At 46.3% G+C, this 18823-nt stretch overlaps 1 non-coding gene and 1 pseudogene across 1 annotated transcript; one reads left to right on the top strand and one right to left on the bottom strand.

The window, feature by feature from the left end:
- Window positions 1–555: 555 nt before the first annotated feature.
- Window positions 556–627, top strand: Trnac-gca. Its single transcript has one exon. It is a non-coding gene; the product is annotated as a tRNA-Cys (tRNA).
- A 6795-nt stretch (window positions 628–7422) lies between these two features.
- On the bottom strand, window positions 7423–8630 carry LOC101999052 (annotated as a pseudogene).
- Window positions 8631–18823: the final 10193 nt, after the last annotated feature.

The raw sequence follows: 18823 nt of genomic DNA, 5'->3' as shown, positions 1-18823 counted from the left end.
GTCTCTCTGAGGCGTCTGCCCCCGAGAGGAGAGCTGTCGAGTCTCTGAGCTCACTTCCTCTTCCTCCCAGCATTCTGCTCTGTTTACTCCTCCCACCTATGTTTTAACCTATCAGGGCAAGCAGCTTCTTTATTTAATTAACCAATGACCTTCCTCCATCACCACAGTACCTATACGCTTGACAAATTATCAGAACACTTGTTTTTTTTATTAAATAAACATCAAGTCAAAAGCTCTAAAATACTGTTCCTTGCAGAGGAAGATCCTGGCATGTAGTGACTGTCAGGTACCCACCCCAGGACAGCTGATATGATCAGTACTCCACCATTGCTACTGTTGAAGATTAATCTTTGGCTGGTTTAAGGGCAGTCTCAGTTGTATAACTCAACAAACCAGGGGGCTGAAATCAGGCATCATGAGAAGTAGTGAAGAACACTTTCACAAGAGGGAAGTAGAATTCAGAGAGGACCTGCAGCACCATCCAGCTTATAGGACTGCCTTGTTTATGGTATTCCAGTCAGGTAAAGGCTACTAATTATACCTCCTTGTAAGCCAGGGGGTATAGCTCAGGGGTAGAGCATTTGACTGCAGATCAAGAGGTCCCTGGTTCAAATCCAGGTACCCCCTTCAGGTGTACCTCCCCAATTTGGAGCCATCCTCACTAGAATTGTCTTCAGTCACATTCTTTTTTTTCAGCATATTCTAATTTTTTCTTTGGGAATTTCATATCATGTACCCCAATTACACTCACTTCCTGGTTCTCCCATGTCCACCTCTACCTTCATGACTCCCCTCCCCAATTTTTTTAGACAGAAATTTTTTACAGTCCAGTCTGTGTTACTATATACTCACTGGAGCATGGTCAAACTCTCTGTGGCCTGATCTTTAGATAAAACTGAGTCATTCCCCTCCTGCCCCCCTGCCAGAAGCCATTAGTTATGGAGAGCTACACTTCAGCACCCTTATCACACTTTTTAAGAGTTCTATTCAATAGCTTCCTGTATAGGCTGCTACTTTTGGGAGTGAGGGGTGCTTGGGAGGGTAGGGCTGTCACGGAAGCCTTCCATGTCCCTCTTTTTCAACTATGTCTGCAGTCATCGATATCACTGCCAAAGTAGCTTCCTTGCTCTTTTCAGCCAGCATACACACTGATCATGAGCTTCTACATGGTTCCTGGTGACAGTACAGACCACAAATACAGCCCCCAACTGTAGCGGGACCACGGACCCAGACATGGACCCAGACATGGCCCTTGGAGGCAGTCTGGATAATGGACATCAACATGGCTTCAGGCTGCAACACAGACCGTGGGCATCTGCATGGCCTTTGGTGATAATACAGGCCATGGACATCAACACAGATGGTGACCATAGTAGGACCATGGACCCAGACATGGCCCTCAATGGCAGCACAGACCCAGAAATCACCATCGCCTCAGGTGGTAATGCAAGGCTACTCACATTAATAAGGTCCCCAGTGGCAGCAGTGAATTGGGGTTCAACCTGAAGATCCAAAAAGCAAAGCAGCCAGCCACTGGCTTTTCTCTTGGCCTCGGTATGGAATGGTGATTCTGCTTCAGGGAATATCAGAATGAGACTGTCTCTGAGAGCTGATTCCTCCCATTTTTTTTAACCCTCTCTAGGGCTGGGATTAAGGGCATGCACCACCCAGTTTCTGTGGCAAACTAGTGTGGCTACTGGGATTAAAGGTGTATGTTATCACCGCCTGGTCTGTAAGGCTGACTAGTGGGGCTGTTTTACTCTCAGAGCTTCAGGCAACCTTTATTATTAAAATGCAAATGAAATTCCACCACACAGCAGAGTCTCCAGCCCCTCTTTGTCAGTCTCTACCTGGTTCCTCACCTCTCTGAGTCCATACTCTGAGCTTTGTGACACTTTCTCCCTCTCTTGGTAGCCAGAAACTTCTACATCCTGTGCGTTAAGTTTGTGAGTTGAATCAGTCACAGTCAAATAGGAGATAAAAGGCCAGTGGTTAAGCAGGGAGAATTATACAGAGTGTAGAGATACAAAGAAAGCTCTAAATAATTCTGTAGGAGTGTGAGACCCAAGCAAGGCCAAATGAGAGCAGCAAGCATTCAAGCAAAGGGTCAGCCTCCTGGAGAAGGTTTTGTTTGTTTCCAGCTACAGCTTTGGGTTAGTATACAAAGTTCAGGGTTTCACCACAGGGTAGTGAGTCCATGTGAGTCCTTCCACTTTGTCCACTTTTGTTCCCGTCCCTCCTTCCATCCCATTCCTACTCAGGTTCCGTTCATTCACCTCAAATTACTCCCAGCTCCTTCTTCCTCATTATGTGTCCCATTACTCCGTTCACCCCTTCATTAAGATCATTTCCTCCCCCTCATAATCACTTTTCTAGTTTCATGACCTACACACACACACACACACACACACACACACACACACACACCCATGTCTAGAGGTGTGATAAGGACTTTCTGAATCCACAACCATGTATAAAGCACACTGAAAATACACAGGAATTACAGATGCCTGTCCAGTGTCTACCTGTTTAGCTGTGGGCAGGCACCACCTCATTACCAATCCTTGTCTCTGATAATTAGATAATTGTTTCAAATAGTGTATGCAACCTCATTTTCTCTTGCTCGCCTGAGTGTGCCTGTGGGTTGTCAGACCCTGGGTATCCTGGATTCTAATTTCTCTTCTGTTTCTGAACAAACTCATTTTGTCAAGCCTCCCTCCGTGTCACCCTTTTTGGTCAATAAAAAGCCCAGTCTAGATCGTTCTGTTCACACCCCAATTGCAGACTCACAGGCACCAAGACAGATGGGTGTATTTTGTGACACTAGATTTCCCCATGGCTTGTTATGCAACATCACTGTGAATAAGACTGCCAAATGCTGGAATGGGTTGATGGAGGGGTTCTTTCTGGGACAAATCCCAAAATACACGACTTTCTGTGCAGCAGGGCATGGCAAGCAATCTGTTCCTTCAGCTGCAGGATTGGGGAGGAAGCTATGTTGAGAGCCTGTGAAAGCCTGGAAAGCAGAGGGTGTCCTTGATGGTGCAGAGCAGAGTAGGGGATGTTGGGCAAAGGACTCATGAACTACTTGCTGCAGGCTGCATTTGACAAAGTGTCTCCAAAAATATCTGAATTCAGATGAGAACTATCTTGCCTTATAAGCAGAATTCAAGGATGGTACGGATTACTCAGAAATTGCATAGTTGAGAAAATAAAATTGATCTGTCTAAAATCAGTTTAGGAGAAAAATAACTTGGTGCTTTGCACAGATAGACACAACCTCAAGGAAAAAACCAACTCAACTTGTGACATAAAAGCCCTTTATCCAGACTACTGAAATCACCATGGTGGTACCAGCTGATCCTCGCATTGGACAAGTATTTTTCGGAAGAAGAAGGGTGCAGTCCTATAAGGACCAGATGTGCCCAAATACTTACAACTGAGCCAGGGAAAAGCAGTACCAAAGAGGAGTGTGGTGATAGCTATTGGGAACGGAACCAAATTCATAAGCAACCCACGAGTTTCCTGAGAGCCTGTGTTAGCCAGGCTTCGGTGCTGCTGTGTCCAGATACCCTAGGATGGCATCTTAAAGGAGGAAGGTGGGTTCTGCTTGTGATCACAGGGTTTCCGCTCTCACGGCGGGGGTGGAGAGCATGTGCGGAGCAGCACAGCTGACATCATGGTGGCTGGAGAACAGGACTGCAGGAGGTGCTGGGACAAGATGGACTGCCCAGTCTGTGCCCTATGGTCTACTTCTTACAGGGTGGGGCTGCTGTTTCAGTGTCTTCCCCTAACTCTAGACTATGGGAATTCACAGAAGGTGCTGGGACAAGATGGACTGCCCAGTCTGTGCCCTATGGTCTCCTTCTTACAGGGTGGGGCTGCTGTTTCAGTGTCTTCCCCTAACTCTAGACTATGGGAATTCACAGAAGGGTAAGTCCTGTGAGGCTCAGAGCCTCCACGAGCTAACTGACTCTAGGAACTGCCTTCTAGTCAACCTCAGTATTTTAGTGTTTTCTCCATCCCTTCAAGCTGTATTTCCAGAAGTGTGAGCAAACCGCTCCAAAGGAAATAAGAAGGACTTCTGTGTCAGAGACATTACACACTTGAGAGACAGGCAAGATAACTTCTCGGCCATCAGAAATCACGTATTTCTAGTGATATTTTCAGATATTTTAAAGGATGGTGGGAAAGGAATGTTTTAAGATGTCAGAGCCAAGAGTCATGTAGAATGATGGAGAGAACCACTCCTGTGTGGCAAAGCAAGGATCTAATAAAGGAAAATTTCTAATTCTTGGGTATGTTTTGCTCTGTTACTTTGGGGGTAGTTTATCCTGTGTTAAGAAAGTGAAAGGCTGGAAGTGCTCAAAGTGACAAGAACAAGGGGACACATGGAACTGACAGTAATGGAGAAACATGTACTTCTTCCTGTATTAGAATTTCTTTTCCTCTTTCTTTGTTCCTTTCTGCCTTCCTTTCTTCCTTCTTTCCTTTCTTTTTTTTTCTTGTCTTTGATATAGGATGTCCTGTATAGCCAAGGATGCCCTTGAACTTCTGACCCTCTTGTCTCTACTTTCTTCCCTACCTCACCAGGCTTATGTGGTGCTGGGATTCCAACTCAGGGCTTCATGCATTTTAGTCAAGCACTCTCCCAATGTATCTACATTCCCAACTGTATATTTGTGGTTTGGTTGTTTTTTATAGCCAGTTTTAAGACTATGTACTTTCCTACCATTTCCCAGTATTTGGATATAACTGTGCTACTGAAAGTCTGTACTACAGGTCCTCTAATTTGGAATTTAGGGGAAACCAAAATCTTGTCTATTGAGTTCATGAATCAAAGAAGCCTTGGGTATTAATTCTCTTGTTGCTAGGACAAAAGAACTTACAAAGGCAGCTTAAGAGAAAGATTTGTTAGTGGGGATGGTATCATAGTCGGAATGTGTGGCTCAGTTACTGTCCACCGTCAGAGTAAAATTAGATACTTCTGTTCAGTTAGCTTTCTCTTTTACTTTAGTTCAGGATCCATGACACCACCCACATTAGGGTGGGTGTTCCTAGCTTACTAACTGGACCTAGGAAATCCTCACAGACTTGCCCAGTATTTGTTTCCACAGTGGTTCTGCATTCCATCAGGTTGACAATTGAGATTAACCATCAAACTCAATAGGATCTAATGTGGAACACAAAATCCTGAGCTGTGATTGGAAGCTGGGCTGGGAGCAGTAGGTGGCAGTGAGCATGTTGGGCACGTGGGCCTAGGCAAGAGGAGAGCGTGGCAAATAAGCTCTAAGCCCCAGATCTCTACTATTCCTGCCCAGACCTTCTGATCAGAGGTGGAACACACCTCCCAGTCCAAGCCTGGGATGGTAGAGAGTGCCCAGCAGAGTCAGGCTTCCTCACTTGCATTTCCGGCATTGCCTGCTGCCACTCCGCCATCATGAACATGAAGCAGGCCGAAACCATAACCCAAAGAGAAGAGAAATACAGATGGACCGCGGCTTGAGGCAGAGCCAGCTAAGCACTGCCTCGACCTACTGAAGGGCGTCTACGGGGGTGAGCTATGAGAAGGAAAGAGATGCTTAGCACGCATGTGATTCCACTTTGTATCAAGTAATTGGATGTTATTGTTGTGAAGGTGACTAATTACCTCAACCATGGTCCCCACACCTTCCCCCAAAACCCTCCAAGTGCTGACTAGAAGAGGAAGAGGCTTAAATCTGTTGGATTCAGAATGTGTGGATGGAGCAGATGTTCAAATTAGTAAGAGAACTCTCAGGAATGTAACGGCTGGAAATTGGATATCTAAGCAACTGATGGTGGGTTGCCAGTTTTCCTTGCCTACCAATGAGTAAGACTTACTGTTCAGTGTAAGATGTTTTGCTGCAGTAACATTGGTGCCATGGTTTGGATGTGATTTCCTGAAAGGCTCATGTGTTGGAGGCTGCAGCGATGGCTGAGTGATTAAGAGCATTTACTATCACAAAAGATGTGTGTGCAGTCCCAGCACCCACATGATGGCAGTCGCAGGGAATCCAATGCTCTGTTCTGGCCTCCATGGGCACTTCCTACAAGTGCACATAAAGTCATACAAGCACACATTTACATGCATAAAAAGGAAACAAAACATCTAAAAAACCCCAACACAGCAATGTTCAAAGGTGGGGCTTTCGGGAACTGACTCCATTATGAGAAGTCTCACTTCATCAATGGTTAATCAACTGGTGGGGTCACACTATTATGTATTATTGATGAAGCTAGGCATTTGGAGATGGGGCTTCAGAGAGGGAGTAGAACATTGGGACATAGACTAGAAAGCTATTCCTTGTGTCCTGCCTCTTTCTGTCTTTCCCTGCTCCTGCCTGTGGTGAGGAGGACCACTCTCCCCCCTCACATCCTCTCTCTCTCTACCACTGTGCTCCATCTCACCACAGACCATGGACTGAAACCGCTGAGATGTGGACCAGAGTCAATATACCATCATTTTACATTCTCTCTTTTAGGTATCTTTTAGCAACACAAAGGTGACAGACAGGATAGGTGAAATCCGCTGAGGAGCAACCCCTGCCAGGAAAAGGGTTTTAACTTGACTGGTTCAAATCTGGGAACCTTCACCTGCTACTTGCTGTGCTACAAACTTAAAATTCTCCAACGATCCCTGTAGTAATAGGAGCGGCGGGGCTGCGTCCCCAGCATCCTGGCTGCCTGGCTAGCTTATTGTCCGAAATAACAACACACAAACTGTATTCTTTTAAACACTGCTTGGCCCATTTCTATCTAGCCTCTTCTAGGCTAATTCTCACATATTAATTTAGCCCATTTCTAATCATCTGTGTAGCACCCCAAGGTGCGCTTACCGGGAAGATTCTAGCCTACGTCCATCCTGGGTTGGAGCTTCATGGATCGCGTCTGCCCGGGAGAGGGGAGCATGGCGTCTCTGAGCTCACTTCCTCTTCCTCCTAGCATTCTGTTCTGTTTACTCCACCCACCTATGTTTTAACCTATCAGGGCCAAGCGTTTCTTCATTGCTTAACCAATGAAATCAACAGATTGATATATGACACTCCCACATCAGATCCCCCTATATAGTACTGAGAATTGAGCCTGGAGACTTCACATCCTAGAAAGACACCCTACCCCTAAGTTATATCCCCAGTCCTAAACTGGGGTTTTGGCTGACATGGGCCAGCAACCAGCACCGCACCAGCAGCCCGTCAAAAGCAGGCAAAGAGAGCTCCCACCCCCAACCACGGCACCAGGGGACAATGCTCTCTTTTGATTCAGTGTTCTGATTGCTAGTCCCTCTGATCAGCACTCCTATAAAGACCTTACTTTTTAAGATTTATTCTTTTTTTTCTATGTAATATGATTTTATTAGCTTTGAAACAGTTTGAACCAAAAGATAATTAAAAAATGGCCAAAAATATTTAAAAAGAATAGTCATTTGTTCCTAACATGAATACTTTCAGCTGGACATTAAGTTACCAAACATGGAATCCCAGTAAGACAGGTGAGCACCCAGTGTTCCATCTGTGGGCACTCCTGGGTGTGGAATCTTGGTAGCATTGGGACCCTTCTTCCCAGTTGTTTGGATGTTGTTCTAGAATAGGCAGTCCTGGAAACAAGAAGACCAGGCCGCCTGTGTTGTCACTGCTCATTCTGTTGGCCCTCTGTGATGGAGGCGGACACGGAACCCTGGCCTTTGTTGACATCGCTGATGCACACCCGCTGTCCATCCACCGACTCTTTCCATAAGGTCACCTTATTGTCTCCACCTGACACGGCCAGGATGTTTGCTGTGATGGACCAGCTCACGTGCCACACAACATCATTGAACTTGTGCAGGAGTTTGGGTGACCACATATTGCCTGAGGCATCATTGCAGGTCCAAATAAACACTCGACCGTCCTGAGAGCAGCTGGCAATGGTGCTGGTAGGCAGGCCAATGGAGGGGGCCCAGGCAACGTCTTGAACCCAGTCTCTGTGTGCCTCTAGCTTCTGCTCCTCCTTCCACTGGCCGTCTTCCTCCTCCCTCCAGAGCTTGATGAGGTTGTCACAGTCACCTGATGCAAACTTCTTGATGTAATTGCGTTTCTGCCCTGATGGTTGGTCTATGAGGCTTCCAGGCACAACAGCAGGGGCCCAGCTGACAGCGTTACAGCCAATTGTGTGAGCGTTGTTAATCTTCTTCACTTCCTACTGGCCTTCCCCTGTATAGGTCAGCAGGGAGATGGCCCCATCGGAGCTCCCACAGGCCAAAATCAGGCCATAGTCGTGAGGGGCCCAGCATACAGAGTTCACCGAGGAGTCGTGTCCCGAGTGCTCATGAGTCTTCTCCCAAGTGCCGTTTTCTTCCTTCCAGATAATGACTTTCCGGTCATAGGAACAGGAAGCCAGGATGCAGGCTACCTGACATACTGGCCCTTCATGTCCTCTGAGGTCTGCGATGAGGATCTGCCCTCCGTTTCGCACATCAAAGATTTTGACGGACCTGTCCGAGGAGCAGGTTGCTAGACGGGTGCCATAATAATCCATCTGGGCATCATGAATCATGTCCTCATGAGAGGTGTCAAGGTGTTAATTACTGACACCATAGCAGTGGCAGCGGTGACTCACGGCCTCGGACGTGGCAGCACTGAACGCTTCAAGATTTATTCTTTTTATTTTATGTATCTGGATGTTTTGTCAGCATGTACGTCTGTATACCACATGTGTGCAGGGCTGCCAGAGAACGGAAGGTGTCAGATCGGCTGTTAGCTGCCATGTGGGGGCTGAGAACGGAACCTCGGTCCTTTGTAAGAGCAACAAGAGCCTTATTGCTCTAGTGCGCCCCTCTGATTTTTAGACAGGTCTCACTATGTATGCGTGGCTGACCTAGAACCCTTTATGTAGACCAGTCTGGCTTCAAACAGAGATGCACCTGCCTCTGCCTCCTGGGTGCTGGGATTAAAGGTGTGTACCACAAATGCCTCTCTCTGATCGCCGCTCTTGCCTGGAACTTGTTTCAGGATTCTCTGGTGATATCCCTAGTTTGACATGGAACAAGGTTACTATTGCTATGATGAAGCTTGATGACCAAGCAAGTTGGGGAGAGTTTGTCTCACACTTCCACATGATAGTCCATCATTGAAGGAAGTTGGGGCAAGAACTCAAACAGGGCAGGAACCTGGAGGCAGAAGTCAATGCAAAGGCCATGGAAGGGTGATGCTTAAAGGCTTGCTCAGCCTATTCTCTTACAGAACCGAGGACCACCAGCCTAGGATGACCCCACACACACTGGGTTGGGCCCTCTCACATCAATCATTAATTTTTTAAAAATGCCCCACAGCCCTACAGATATTATAGAGGCCTTTTCTCATTTGAGGATCCCTCCTCTTTTATAAATCTAGCTGTGTCAAATTGGCATAAAACTAGACAACACAACTGACCTCTTGTCAATTTGACACAAAAACACATCACTATTAAGCCAAAACCTTTCTTCTCTTGTTCATCCCCAAGATCATACATTAATAACAACATCACAATATAAAACATTTTACAAATTTGAAAAGTTACAAAATCATTCAAACACTTTAAAGGATGTTTATTTAAAAATATGCATTCTCTTTTAAAATCCAAAGTCTTGGTAAAACTCCAAAATCTCTTTTTTAAAAGTTTAGAGTCTCCCAGCTGTGGGCTCCTGAACAATCACAAATAAACTAAATACTTCCTTCCAAAGGGACGAACCAGGGCCCAGTTGCAATCTGAACAAAACCAAACAGAACTACAACAGTGTGAATAGCTCACTGCTCGATATCTGAGACTCAGTCAGGATCTTCTCAGGCTGCCCCCTCTGCAGCACACAGCTTGTCTGCTAGGCTCCAGCTGGCTCCACTCCCCCACTGCTACTGTTCTTGGTGGTCGTCCCATGGTACTGGCATCTCCAAAAGGCTGGGGTCTCTGGTGTACCTGGGGCTTCCCATTCACCAGTAGCCTCTCCTCGGCTCTCTAAATAATGCTAAGCCTGAGCATCTCTGCAGGATCCCTTTAGTCCTCAGCCATCAGCTGCCACCGAGGCTGCGTCTTCACCAATGGTCTCTCCTGACCTCTCACAGTGCCAAGCTTCAGTGAGCCCTGATGCCTTCAAAACCAGTACCACCTGAGTGATGCTTACCCCACCAAGCTGCCAGAGTGAGGTCCAGCCGTGGCCACCTCTGAACACTGCTTCTGTGCGCTGGCTCTGAGGAAACACAGCCCAGAATTCACCTCGCTGCTGCTGCTGCTCTCCTCTTATCCCCCCTCCCCCCAGGGTCTCAGTCCCAGCTGACCAGGATCAACTCCCAGCAGGGCAAAGGTTTCACTTCAGTGGTGGCTTGTTAATCACAGCTGATTCTTTATTTAGCCCAGCCGACCAGAACCACCGATTCTCAACTCAAAATAGCAATCATCCTTGATAATCCTTAAGTAACTCTCAGAATTCCCTCTAGAACAGTGGTTCTCAACCTGTGGGCCGTGACCCCTTTTGGGGTTGGATGCTCCTTTCACAGCGGCTGCATACCAACTGCTTACATTACCATCAAAACAGCAGCGAAGTTACAGTCATGAAGCAGCAATGAAAAGAATTTCATGGCTGGGGGTCAGCACACCTTGAGGAACTGTTTTAAAGAGTCGCAGCATTAGGAAGACTGAGAACCACTGCTCCAGGCCCTCACAACTCAGGCTGCCCTTGTCTGTATTTCCCTCAACACTCTTTTCCCAAGCTCCCACAGAACAGCTCACAAAGTTTTGAACACTAGATGGCTGTTCTTGCACAAAGTTCCAAAGTCCTTCTACAGTCTGCCCCAAATCAACAGTCAGGGCTGTCGCAGCAACACCCCACTAACCTGGTGCCAATTTCTGCCTTGGTTAGGGTTACCATGTTGTGATGAAATACCGTGATCAAAACAACTTGGAGAGGAAAGGGTTCGCCTAGCTTAGGCTGCTATATCACTGTTTGTCATCAGGGGAAGTCAGGACAGGAGCGCTAACAGAAATGGGGAGGGTGGACCTGGAGGCAAGAGCAGATGTAGAGACCGTGGGGGTGCTCCACATGACCCGTTCAGACTGCTTTCTTTATTCTCTTCTTTTTTTTTTCAAAACAATCTATTTTGGTAGACTGGCAGAGGTGAACATCTGTTCTTTTATTGCAATCTTAATTACTAATATTATCTCTCGTATCACAGAGCATGTAGTAAATATGTCGATAAGTGTACGTTCATATATGTGGGTTACAGGATGAATGTAAATTACAGAGGTTTTAGAAATAGCCTTAAAGAGTCTATGTTGACAGGGAATGAACGGACCAGCGCAGCCTGCCTTCCTAGAGCACTCAGGATCACCAGCCCAGCTGTGGCCCCACTCACAATGGGCTGGGCCCCAGTGACACACAAAGCCCAACAAGTCTGAACCTCCTAGTCCTTGCCAAATGATCCCACAAACTGGGGACCAAATATTCAAATATATGACCTGTGGGACATTCTCATTCAGACCACCACAGAAGGGAAGTGGGTACCAGTCCAGAGGAAATGGCAGTCAGCTGTGCCAAGGTGGCTCAGAACTGGGCCCCAGAGAAAGAAGCTGACGATGTCTAGAACTGGCAAGTGAGTGTGTCAGGGGTGTGACATCCAGGGAGTCATCCTGAAGGTTTAGAATGTCTATGAGACACAATCAGGAAGGTGGGAGGATAGCTCAAGAGTATATAGAGCATTTGACTGCAGATCAAGAGGTTCCTGGTTCAAATCCATGTGCCCCCTTGCCTGAATCTGTTTTGGATACCATAGTGCAGCTACCTGAGGTAGTCATTAACAGAGAGTCGCCTTACCTACACTTCCCAGAATGCCCCACTGAACTGTACCCTTTTGTGTTTTAAGTTCTTCTCAGGCCTGGTCTGTGTCCTTACCTCTGGTAGGAGCCAACAAAGAGCAGGTTATGAGACCCATCCAGGTCACGTGTACTCACACTGTTGCACGACTGTCCTTTGGTTAGTGACCATGGAGCTCACTCCCTCTGGTAGCTCTTCCTTATTACCCCCACGCAGCTCACCCTAACCTCCTACAGGGTGCTTCTTACTCTGAGCCCTCAGGGGGTCCTGCTTAGCCTCCCATATCTGTGGAAATACTTTAGTCCATGGCTTTGTCCCCTATTTGTGATAAAACTCTGAAGAACAAGAAAAATGTTTTACTGTCTCTGTTTCTGCAACCTAGATGACAGGGAACAGTACCTGTGGAGCTCTGAGTGTTGTGAATGAACGCTCGTGTGAGTAAGGAGCAGCTCCTGAGGTTGTGCAGTTTCTAAGAGAACAGGCAGTGTAGGTGGTTCATATAGACCTTCTCCAACAGCTGCTGTCCTGACTAACTACCACATGTGGACTTGGAGGAAAAATCACAGCAGGGTACACCTTCCAAAGGCAGGTGCCCTCACCACACCCCGAGATGGAGGGGTTTTGGCAGCTAAGTAAGGTGGGGAGAAAAGAACAGATTGCAGCACTGTTGTAGGAGCTGCGGGTTGCATTCCGCCACCCAGCTCCCTCCACTGGCTAGCTTTACCCGAAATAACAACACACAAACTGTATTCTTTTAAACACTGCTTGGCCCATTATATCTAGCCTCTTCTCGGCTAACTCTTGCACCTGGACTAGCCCATTTCTAATAATGTGTGTAGCACCCCAAGGTACGTTTACTGGGAAGATTCTAGCCTACGTCCATCCTGGGTCAGAGTTCATTGCATCTGCCCCAGAGAGGGGAGCATGGCCTCTGAGCTCACTTCCTCTTCCTCCCAGCATTCTGTTCTGTTTACTCCTCCCACTTATGTTTTAACCTATGAGGGCCAAGCAGTTTTTTTATTATAATTAACCAATGACCTTCCTCCATCACAGCACAGAGACTTTCCAGTCCTCAGAGTCCTCCGAGCAGCCAATGGAGTCTAAGTACATTGTAGTCTGGGTGTGGTGTCGTGGATGGATGGGTGCTAGTGGGAGACCTCACTAAAGTGAGGGTGTGCAGGGAGCCAGACAGGACCGCCATTGCAAGATGGCATCACATCCTGTCTTGCCGGTTATACTCCATATTTGGCGATGCCTTTGAGAGCTGCCTGTCCCCCACTTCCCGCATGCGCAGTGAATGGGGGTCCCTGGACCTATCTCAATGCAGTCTGGTGTCAGCTGATGGTGGCAACCAATCACAGGGCAACCCATGTGCCAACTCCATATATAAGCAGCTGCCTTAGTGCTCTCGGGCCCCTTCGCTTCATGTTATCTCTCAACCAAGTGCACTCGAGTAAAGCGTGATCTGAGAAGAATCCTCGTGTCGTGGTCGTTCTTTCTCGCTGGTCGAGGAGTTCGCCGCAAGGGTGCAACTCAGGTAAAGCATTTGATAGATCAATAGGTCCCTGGTTCAAGTTTAGGTGCCTAGCTTTTTCCCTCAATGTACAAAATATCTTGAGTCTGAGTTATAACCACTGGACCAGGGGCCATTTCCTCACTGGCTCAGTCTAGGTGGAGACAGGATCCTGCATCTGGTTACAGAAGACAGTGGTGGCGAATTGCTGTGTGAGCATGTTAGCCATGGCTGTCCAGAGCAAACAGAACTGATAGGGCATGAATGTGAGTGTGTGTTTATTTGTGCAGCGAGCATTTTGGCAGGCAGTTTGAGACAGGGATTCTCTGTGTAATCCTCGCTGTCTTTGGAACTAGCTCTGTAGACCAGGCTGGCCTTGAACTCACAGAGATCCACCTGCCTCTCTCTCCAGAGTGCTGGAATTACACACCACCACTGCCACCACCTGGGATTTTAAGAAGTGACTCACACAGCTGTAGAGAGAACAAGTTTGCAAAGCAGGAGGTGACAGGAAGATGGGGTCATCTCCAGCCAGCAGGCTGACCTCATCCTTCCCTAGGTCTTTCCTCCTAAGGCATCTACCTGCTGGTGCGGGAGACCCACCCACCTATGGAGAGTAGTGGGATTTACTCAAAGTCTACCGATTAAAATATACATCACAAACAAAACATTCTTTGACGGACAACACAGTTGTATGGTGGCCTCTCCCAGAGGGCCACATAAGTTACCTAATGCAATCGTCTTAAGTTCTTCCCACCGTGTGCTCCTAATTAAACCTGGGTGATGCAGAGGAGTCGTTCCAAAAGAGGCAGAGCTCAGTAATAACAAGGGCCAAAGACTGAGGCAGAATTGAGTGAGCAGCCCCAGTGGCTTGCTGACACCTGCCTTCCTTGAGTCCTGCCTACTTCATGAATCTAGGCCATCAGTCTTCCATATTATGCCAAGAACTCAGTCCTGTCAATGGCTACTTCTGTGTTTCCACAGATGTCTGTATTGAGAACATCTATAGCTTTCATGGTTTCACTTTCCTTGCTGACAAAAAGGCAATGATCAAGAATGTGGAACTTCAGGGATGACCATGTGGATTTATGAGAGCATTGGGACCACTCAAGTCTTACCCAAACCCACAGCTCTGTATTATTGCCCTATCAGCCAAAATAGCCCCTTCTGTCTGAAGGCCAGCCAGGTGCGCTGGGGACTTGCTTTGCAGTAGGAAATTGCCTCACGCTTGGAGACCTCAGTCAGAGACCTCAGTGCTCCAGCTGCCTCCAACTGCATTCTGCTCCAAATGTCTGTGAGTGGCAGATGTTCTGAAACCATTTTAGCAAGCTAATTGACATCAGTGAATTAGAGAGAGCATGTGTAGAGGGGACTTTTACAAACTGTATGAAGTTAGAAGAGTGTAAATTTAAATAAGTCTAATCAGCATTAGGCTACACACAATTACCCTCAAGCTTAAAATGTCACAGCGGGGACAATTAAAAATCCTTTGTTCAGTGGAGTGAGACAGATCTGGATCCACAGGTGGTCAATTCAAACATAGCTAAGATGTGAGGGATTTCCTAGCATAATGGAGAGAGACTCTCTAGACTCTGGGGGCGGGAAGCCAGAGGACAGACTGTTGACTACAACTTACTCATCAAATCAACAGTACTGACTCTTTAGTCCCCACATTTGAAAGATGTCAAAGACTGTGTTCTTTGATGGCTGAAGGATCTGAACTTTAAACAAACACCATCATAATATCCAGCCATGCTCTATAGATGTTCCCATTACATTCCCCAAAGCCTTCTCCATCCACTTACCTGACAGCTCTGTGCTGAGGGGAGATGCCTACAGCATGTTGGGATGACTAGAGATCTAGCACCTCATGAAATTTGTAGAGATTCAGTGCTTTGGGGAACCTCAGAACACCCCATAAGAAAACGCTGTTTCTACATTTTCTGTCTCACCCCCTCCAGAGGGGTTTGAGGGACAACATTGGCTACTTTGGGATAATGTTCTTTACTGTCCTTGGGGGTTCATGGGTTCTCTGACAGATGAAGAGACTGTGACATCTCTGAACAGTTTGGTAATGAACCAACTAAACAAATTCCTTCTTTTGCCAGTATATCCTATTCTTTGAGTGATACGCCTCCTGGGACTGCTGCTTTGCCTGGTAACCCTGCTGTCGGGGCTGCTTCCATCCCCTGCCCCTACGATATGGTTAAGCATGTTCAGGAGCTGTCATGGTCTATTGAGCTGGTGTGAGTCACCCTGGCAAACAGATTTAAGGTATTGTCTGTTGCTTTGGCAGCATTTCGATCCTGTATCAGTTCCTTTTGTGTCACTGTGACCATTTTATCTGACTAAACTAGCTTAAGGGAGGGAATACTTATGTGGTCTCATGGATTCAGGGGGTTCAGTTCTTCATTGTGGGAAAGGCATGGCAGAGTTCATGGAGACAGGAGTACATGACAGGCCCCTCACAGCAGGATGGAACAGGAAATGAACAGCAAGGCAAGAGCCAGAACAGGTATAAACTTCAAAGGCCTGTTTCTGCCAACTAGCCCCATACCCAAAAGGTCCTAAAAAAAACAGTACCATGAGCTGGGAACCAAGTATTCAAATCATGAGCCCATGAAGGACAATTGAAATCCCAACCATAACATTCAACTCTTGCCTCAGGATCCAGGATCATTGTATAATGTAAAGTGCCTTTTCCAAGATCAAGACTCTCTAAAGTCTAAATGATTCTAATATCTTCGAGAGTCCAAGTGCAGATGCAGTCTCACAGCTGTGAGTCTCTGTAAAATGAGAAAAGAAATTAGCACGATTCTAATCACAATGTCACAAAGTAAACACTGTCATTTCGAAAGTGAGGGAGACAGCAAGCTCTAAACTCCACAGGACTGATGGTAGATGCCACAGCCCATATCTAGCATCTAGGGCACATGGTGGCAATATCAGTGCTGCAATAGGGTCCTCTTTCCATAACCTTGTTTTTTATAGCATGCATGGCCTCTATTGGGCCAGCTCTGCTCAGTGCCTGCAGGCTTCCCTGACAGACATCCAATGTTCCTGGCAACTCTAATATCCTAGTATCTCTGTTGCAGCTTAGGCTTCATCTTCAGAGCTTCATGGCTCAGCTTCTCAGAGAATGCCTTCAGAGATTTGACCGTGCTATATATCGCCTAGTCTCAAAGGCTGACCTTAAAAACTCTTTCCTTTCCTTATGGGTGCAAGCTTCCATGATCCTATAACTCTTGCCTTCTTCATGCCCAAAAAACTAGAACCATGGATGATGTCAAGTTCTACTGTAACTTGAGTGGCAGCTGGGCCCTCCTAGGACCAGAATTTTCTGAGTCCAGTTCACTAACTTCCAGAGGCAGTCCTTTGCCAGCAGAACACCACGATGCTTTTCTCTGCTGTAGAGAATCTTGCCGATGAGTCTTCAGTTTTATATCTGGAAACCTGTGAGCAGCCATGTCCTACCTTTCAACCGCTCTTCCTATAGTTTCACTGCGAAAATATATGCCTCCGCTCCTACATTATTCCTGCCTCTTCTTCCATAACGCTCCCTGAGCCTTGGGGGTGGGGGCTGAGATAAATAGACCATTTAGGGTTGAACACTCTAAATTCTTATTCTTGGCACTTTGACCAGTTATGAATCTCTGCAGTAACAGCTGCCTACTGGGGATAGGGGAGCAAAAAATCTTTTCCAACCAAAGACAAGACATAAATACTTAGAAGGAAGTTTTGACAGCATGATCCAATAGAAGGTTCTCCCCTAGGACTTCCTCAGCCAGGGTTTTTTTTTTTTTTACAAAGTTTGCAGTACTCTACCTGCAAATTCAATTGGTAAGCAGTTGGTTGGCCTTTAGTGTTCCTGCTCTTCAGTGGTTCTAACCTCTTTAACAACATGGCTGCTTTGTCTGCCCTTGTTCTATCTGAAACTAAGTGTGTTCATACTAGACCAAACTAGAAGGGTCTTTATTGTTTTGTTTGCATCTCTTCACTCTGTGTTTTAGTTTAATCACTGTAAACCTGGGTAAGAGCAGGCAGCATTAACCTCACCACAGCCTGGATGCTACTCTGTCTTACCATTTCCTCTACCAAATGAATTAGTTCATCCCTTTTTAATCCAGCTTTAATTAAAATTCAGGACATGATAAAAAAATACATGATTTCCTTGTTAGAAAGCTCCTGAGTAGACCCCACAGTCTGTGCTCCCGTGGCTCAGCCTGACTCTTGGGGCCTTTTAGCAGCTGTGTCCAGGCTGCTCTTTGGCCCAGGTGAGCAGAGACTCGGAGAGCACAGATGGCAGGCTTCTGAGGAGGGGAGCCTGCTTCCTGTTTTGGGACCGGTTGATGAGCTACTTAACGGTCTTCGACACATGTATTTTAATCATACATGTCCGTGTCTTAGGTGCCTGGGAGGAAAAAGAATCAAACCTGTCTTTGACTGTCAACATCTGTAAGCAAAGGGCTAAGGGGGAAAGTACCTCTGGGCTCTGTGTCTCTGAGCCAATTTTTCATTAAGAGAGAGAACGCTTTGTGAAAATACATGCTCCTATGACTACAATCCCCTAATTGAAGGAGCTGAGGATCACCAGGGTTGGGAATGCCCTTTTTAATTGGTCTAGAGTGGTTTTTTAAAACAATTTTTGCTATATTAAAATTTAAATCTCTTATCAAATATGTCAAATCCATGAACTCATTGGAAATGTCAAACTTTTCTTAACGTATTATGGTGAACAAAAGCAGTTACATTAACCGGTCAATACCATAATTCTAGAGTAGAGACTAACAATAAACACACAATTTATCATATCACAATTCTCTTAAATCTATTCTCATCAAAAGAAAAGGAAAAGTGTCTCTGATAGGTGAGAGTCCAGTTGTAATTCTGCTTTTAAGTAATTGTCCCAGGCTCTGAGCAGCAGCAGCAGCAAAAAAAAAAAAAAAAAAAAAAAAAAAAAAAAAAAATCCTTGGGCTACCCTCCTCGTATTTCAAGAGGGGCTTCAGCCACTCCTTGTAATGATTTCTTTTTCCCCTGAGGGGAAAATTGAGGTCTCAGTTCTTAGGTTTATATTTCAACAGCAGATTAAATACCATACTGGCAAAATGAGCTCTGTGTCCCAAAGAGAAAAACCGTCAAATGTTCAATCTGAGTTTCTAGTCCAGCTCCAAGGTAAACAGACTTACTGGGTCTGGAAGTTTGTATAGCAAGTCCATCAAGAGACTGGGAATTACCCATTGTCACCACGATCTTCTCTCTGTTCTCAGACTGCAGCAAGTTGTAGTGAGTCAGGAACACTGATTCAGGTATCCCTTTCCTCGGCCAGCCGCATGGTGGTACAAGGAAGCCAGGATCATGAAATTAGGAACCTCATTTCACTTCTTTTATGGCATCGTTAGTGGCTGTGATGTCATCAGGGTTAGCACTTCTCTGCTGTGTGTGTAGTCATCTCATTTAGCTTTTTTTTTTT

The sequence above is a fragment of the Microtus ochrogaster genome, unplaced genomic scaffold (genome assembly GCF_000317375.1).
Source record: "Microtus ochrogaster isolate Prairie Vole_2 unplaced genomic scaffold, MicOch1.0 UNK262, whole genome shotgun sequence".
Lineage (NCBI taxonomy): Eukaryota > Metazoa > Chordata > Mammalia > Rodentia > Cricetidae > Microtus > Microtus ochrogaster.
Note: the sequence above shows the minus strand (reverse complement) of the source record. Positions and strands in the feature narration are given on the sequence as shown.